This window comes from Orcinus orca, chromosome 1 (genome assembly GCF_937001465.1).
Source record: "Orcinus orca chromosome 1, mOrcOrc1.1, whole genome shotgun sequence".
NCBI classification, from domain to species: domain Eukaryota; kingdom Metazoa; phylum Chordata; class Mammalia; order Artiodactyla; family Delphinidae; genus Orcinus; species Orcinus orca.
This window is the reverse complement of record NC_064559.1, coordinates 12,458,130-12,464,530: the sequence shown is the minus strand read 5'-3', so window position 1 is coordinate 12,464,530 and position 6,401 is coordinate 12,458,130.

Below are 6,401 nucleotides of genomic sequence, written 5' to 3'. Positions count from 1 at the left end.
AGGCAGGGAGCACACAGGTAAAACCCCTTCCACCCTGACTGGTGGGCGGGTCAGAGAAGGAAGGGAAGAGGGAAACAAAAACAGGATAAGTGAAATATAGATTGTGTTCAATGTTGATAAGTACTAAGGAGACAAAACAATGACGTAAGCTGTCGAGTGGTGGTGGTGGTGAACGAAGTCAGCTGGTTCTTTGAACGACTGGAGCCCCGGGAAGACCTCGAGCCAAAGACCTGAAGGAAGTGAGGGAACAAAGTCTAAGGGAAGACAGACTCATCCAGAGAACAGCCCGCACAAGGTCCCTGCAGGGCAGAGAGCCTGTGTGGTCAGGGTACGGCAGTAAGAGGGCCAGTGGCTGGAATGAGACGGGGGCAGCTCAGGGGGAAGGTATCAGTAGAACAAAATGGGGCCAGAAAAGTACTGGGGCCAGATCTACAACCTTGTAGGCCATTGTAAGGACTTTGGCTTTTACTCGGGGTGAGACGAGAACCCACTGGAGAGTTTTAAGTAGAGAAGTGACATGGTATGATTTAACATTTAACAACTCTTTACTGCTTCTTGAGTGTAGATGGTAGGAAGCCAATTAGCAGACTGCTGCAATAATCCAGGTGACAGATGATGGCTTAGACCAGCGTGGTGGCAGTGGAATGGTGGTATTAAGACTCTGGCAATAACCCAGAGAACTTCTTGTTGGATTTAATGTGAGGTGTGATTAAAGGAGAAGAATCAAGAATGTCTCCAATGTTTTTGGCCTGAGGATCTGGAAGAATAGGGTTGCCATTTATTGAAATGGGAAGACTGCCAGAGGAGTAGATGTGAGTGTGTGAGTGGGAGCTGGGTGAGTGGGTGGGGTAGTTTCAGGAAGGAGAAGGGTGCACTGAAAGCATGAGCAAAAGGTTTAGACGTGGATTGCGTTGTCTGTTAGCCGTCCAAAAAGAGACATCAAGAAGAGACTTCAAGTAGACGGTAGATCTATGCATCTGAGATTCAGGGAGATAAAAATGTTGGCTATAAATGTGTGTGTAGATAGTATTTAAAGCCATAGGGCTGGGACTTCCCTGATGGCACAGTGGTTAAGAATCTGCCCACCAATGCGGGGGACATGGGTTCGAGCCCTGGTCCAGGAAGATCCCACATGCTGCAGAGCAACTAAGCCCGTGCACCACAACTACTGAAGCCCGTGCACCACAACTACTGAAGCCCGTGCACCTAGAGCCCGTGCTCCACAAGAGAAGCCCCTGCTTGCCACAACTAGAGAAAGCCTGCACGCAGCAACAAAGACCCAATGCAGCCAAAAATAAATAAATAACTTTATTTTAAAAAAAAAAAGCCATAGGGCCAAATGAGGAGTAGGTGAGTCCAAGAGCTGAGCCCTGGTGTACTCCAATATTGAAAGGTCAGGGAGATTATATGGTATGTTAATTACATTATATACTTGGGAACAATCCTTGATAAACTAGATTTGGGTTTTTAAAGAAAAAACTAGAGGTTCTCCTACGAATTAAACTGAGGTACAAAGCATGTTGTGGGGAATACTTGACCCTCTGAAATATCACTTCCAAAACATCCCAGTCTAGGTACTTGGTGTGAAGTTGGCAACGCTCCCAAGATTTTGGTAAATAAAAAATAAGTAGATTCGACGCAGTTCAGTATTGAGCCCCCTCTATATTGACACACACTGTGATTACAAAGATGAATTTTGCATAGCATATCCTGAAATGTCCATTAGGTGGCAGAAAAGCATTCACTAAATCGACTGTAAGCCAGGTAGGTCTCTCTCTCTCTCTCCCCTCTCCCCTCTCCCCTCTCCCCTCTCTCCTCTCTCCCTCTCTCCCTCTCTCCCTCTCTCTCTCCCTCTCTCTCTCCCCTCCTTTCTCCTCCCCATCTCTCTTGCCCACTCTGCTCCTTTAGCACTCTCTTTTAAAGACGAATATGTCAATTTAATGCACAACACTATTTTGCAAAACAAACTACTGTTTTCTTCAGAAAGCCAACAGATATCACTAGTCTGTAATATAACAGGGGTGAGCCAGGTGAATGGGGGCTTGGGGTACTTCATTTGGTTCAGAAATGTATGACTTGGGAGATGGTCTGGAAAGGAGTAAATTGACTATAATGAGACTGTTAGGCCTTATTCTTAAACTTTTGATGTGTAAGCTTTTTAGCTGGGGGCAAAGCAGGGAGGCCTCAGAAAGCAGAAAGCAAAAAAAAATCCTCCTGTAAGAAAATAAGCAAGACTTCTTAGCCCAAGCTTGGCTATTGGAGCTTTCTGCAGTACACCACATGACTAAATCACAAGTCTGTTCAATTCAAATTTATTTACTTTTGGCTGTGTTGGGTCTTCGTTGCTGCGCGCGGGCTTTCCTAGTTGTGGCGAGCGGGGGCTACTCTTCGCTGCGGTGTGCTAGCTTCTCATTGTGGTGGCTTCTCTTGTTGCAGAGCACGGGCTCTAGGCACGCGGGCTCAGTAGTTGTGGCTCGGGGGCTCTAGAGCGCAGGCTCAGTAGTTGTGGCGCACGGGCTTAGTTGCTCCAGGGTATGTGGGATCTTCCCAGACCAGGGCTCGAACCCATGTCCCCTACATTGGCAGGAGGATTCTTAACCACTGCGCCACCAGAGAAATCCCACAAGTCTGTTCAATTTAAAAGTCACATTTCGTCCTGCTCTCCTTCAGGCACTGGTCCCCAAACTGGCCTGCCCATTGCAATCACCAGGGAAGCCTCAAAAATAATTGAGGCCCATGTCCCACCCCAATAGACTGTGGGTCTCGGGTGTGTCCTGGCCTTGGAATTTTAAAAAAGGACTCCCAGGTAATCCTAACATGAAGACAAGTTTGAGGGCCACTGGGTTTATTTAATGCTGCACATGTAAACATAACTCACCTTCCCACAACTCAAATTCGTTCCGCCCTGTAAGACACATGCAAGAGAACCTTTCCACGTCAGCACAAAGGCTAGTTGTATTAATTTGTCATCTACCGAACCAATTCTAACACCAAATTTTGCACTACTTTCAAAACCAAAGCCAATTAAAGCAATGAAAGAAAAAGCAGAGGAATAATGGTGAGTTGTTTTTTGAAAATGTTTTTATTTTCTTCTGATTGTTATAGAGCATATTTTATTTCTCATGGCATTGAAAATATTTACTTTTGCAATACTGTTATACTCGGCATATTTTAAACACCAAGTTAAGATCTTTTTTTTTTTCTGCAATACTGTTTATACTCGGCATATTTTAAACAATACTGTTATATTCGGCATATTTTAAACACCAAGTTAAGATCTTTTTTTTTTTTTCTGCTCTTTGGCATCAGAAACTAAGTAGTTCTAGTTTACTTCTCACCAAATAGTTTTAGTTTACTTCTCACCAAGGTTCTTTTGTGATACACTGCCACTAAGTCGGTCAGGGAAAACCATGAATATATCCTTTAAGACTCCTCAGGGGACCCTGGGCTGAGAAGGTCTCACATCACCTTGCTTTGGATAACAAAGTTAACCCTTGACAGGCTTTTTGTAACTCTGACCTTTAACAATGGCATTGTACAAATAAGATTTGGTGACTGATTCATGCATACATAAACATATGTATGTATGAATATATATTTATATGTATATTCAATTCTGTGTTTATTGCCCATAAAACTTTTAAAAAGTCAATCTGCTGGTCTTCATTTTGATAGATGGCTGATAATTGATTCACTCATATATATTATGATTACTGACTTATTTGGAATTATTTCTAATATTTTATTGGTGTTTTCATTAATCATGCTTTTCCTTTGCTCTCTTTATCCCCTTTTTCCTGCCTTCTGTTGGAGTGTTTATTTCCTTTTTTATTTTTCTTCTACTGGCTTTGAAGCCATACATTCTAATTCCATTATTTTGCTAGTCACCTTTAAATTGTCAGCATGCATACTTATCCTCTCCAAAGTATTCCAAAACAATACTTAAAGAGGTCAACCCCTCATATTTTTGTTATTGTTAGCTAATACTTAATACTTCTTTGTTTTTATACTGTGCCCTACCAAAGTAGTGTTTTTAAGAGTCACTATTAAGAGTTTCACTTTGTTTACTTGTTCATTTACATTTGTTTCTTGCATCTCACTCTTACTTCTGCGTTCACTTTCCTTCTATTTGACACAGAATCTTATATTATTCATTGTTCAGTGAAGATGCAGGAATGCTTAACTCAGTTTCTATAGGTCGTAAAATGTCATTGTTTTACTCTCAAAAATTGTTCAGCTGGATATTGAATTCTTTATGACAATAATCAACTGTCTTCTGGGCTCAGTTGTTGCTGATTTGAAGTTAGCCTTTAGCCTAATCTGCCTTATCTATTATAAATTTTAAGATTTTCTATAATTTCTATGATCTAGGTTTGATTTTATTTTTTTATCCCTCTAGTATTCTTCATGTTTCTCATATTTGAAGATTTGTGTCTTTCTTCAAATATGGAAAATCCATAGCCATTACCTCTTCAAACATCACCTCCCCCATTATTTCTGTTCACATCTTCTGGAACTCCCATTAAAAGTATATTGAACTTTCTCATCTATTCTTAGCTCATAACTTTTCTTTCATGTTAACAGAATATATATATGTATATATATATATATATATATCTTTATGCTGTTTATGAGAGATTTCCTCAGATTTCTTCACTATGTTTAATCTACATCCAACATATCCTATGTTCCCATATATTTCATTTCTGGAATTTCTGTTTGGTTCCTTTTCAAATCAACCTGTTCCTTTTGGATACTATAATGTTTTGCTTCCTTTATCTCTTTGAATATATTAACCATGTTAATTTTATTTTTAATTTTATTTATTTATTTATGGCTATGTTGGGTCTTCGTTTCTGTGCGAGGGCTTTCTCTAGTTGTGGCAAGTGGGGGCCACTCTTCATCGCGGTGCGCGGGCCTCTCACTATCGCGGCCTCTCTTGTTGCGGAGCACAGGCTCCAGACGTGCAGGCTCAGTAATTGTGGCTCACGGGCCTAGTTGCTCCGCACCATGTGGGATCTTCCCAGACCAGAGCTTGAACCTGTGTCCCCTGCATTAGCAGGCAGATTCTCAACCACTGCACCAGCAGGGAAGCCCAACCATGTTCATTTTTAAAGTTTCATGTTGTTCTATTATTCCTAATTCTTGGATGAGGACTCTCCCATTTTTTTCATTTCATTTGCTGAACCCTCCTCATGATGGTTGGTTTCCTCATGTGATTTGTAAGTTTTTGCAATGAGCGCATCCTTGGCCAGGGTTATTTGTAGTGGAGGTCCAGTGTTCCCTGTCCTGTTGAAGCCTCCCTCCAGGGTGACTTTGCGTTTGCATCTGAGAGTTCTGTGGGCTGCACTGCCTCCAGGTTACTCAGCTTCGCTTCAGGTCCTTATAGGTCCTTATACCGTATGAGGGCTGTGAATTTGGGCCACGTACCAGTATGGGGTCCTGGCCTCGGGCTCCAATTTTTTTTCAGGTGACTATTTCTACCCAAGCTGCCAGGAGATGACAAATTATTTTGCCACTTTTGCAGGCCAACAGGTAGTTTTACTCGTCCATATTTTGTAGCTAAGATAGTACTTGATTATCTTAGTGTTATGCAGGTAGCTTTACTTCAGCTCCCCACACTCATGGGATTTGTGATTTAGGCTCTCTCCTCTCTGCGCCAGTATTAAAACTCTAGCCCCAAGGCCTATACCTGGTTCTGAAACCCCAGGAACTACCTCCGCTTCAGCTCACCCGTATGATTTTGAGTTTCCTCTCTTTTTCTGGCACCTGGGTTAGCTTTCTTCCTTTCTTCCTTTCCTTCTCTTTTTCCCCTCCTTCTTCCCTCCCTCACTCCCTTCCTTCCCCTTCCTCTCTCTGACTCTCTTTCTTACTTCCTTAGTGCAGCCTGATTGAATGTTTTGTTTGTTTCATTTTATCCCGCATTTCTGTGTGTTTGGAACAGGAAGAAAAATTCTTCCACATCAGCTCGGCCTGTCATGTTTGCTGATATAATCTTAAAATATATTAAGACAAGAGTGTACTTACTACATTAGAACAGTGCCTGATATATATACATCATTAAGTAAGTGATAAGTACTTGACAATAGCTAGCTTTTATTAAATACTTACTGTTTTCTAAGAATTGTTCTGAGTCCTGTATGTGTCTTTACTCATTTACTCCTTAATTTTACAAGGTTGGTATATATTCACACACATTTTCAAATTATATTATTCTTATTTTATAGATGAAGAAACCAAGACACTGGAATATTAAGCAACAGGATTTTGAACCTAGACAGTCTGGCTCCAAGCTCGTCAGCTTTATTAAGATTTAACTTAAATAAAATTAAGTCTAGATTTTGATTCGCTTTGACAAATGTATATACACAGTCGAGTAACCACTACTACAATCATACTAT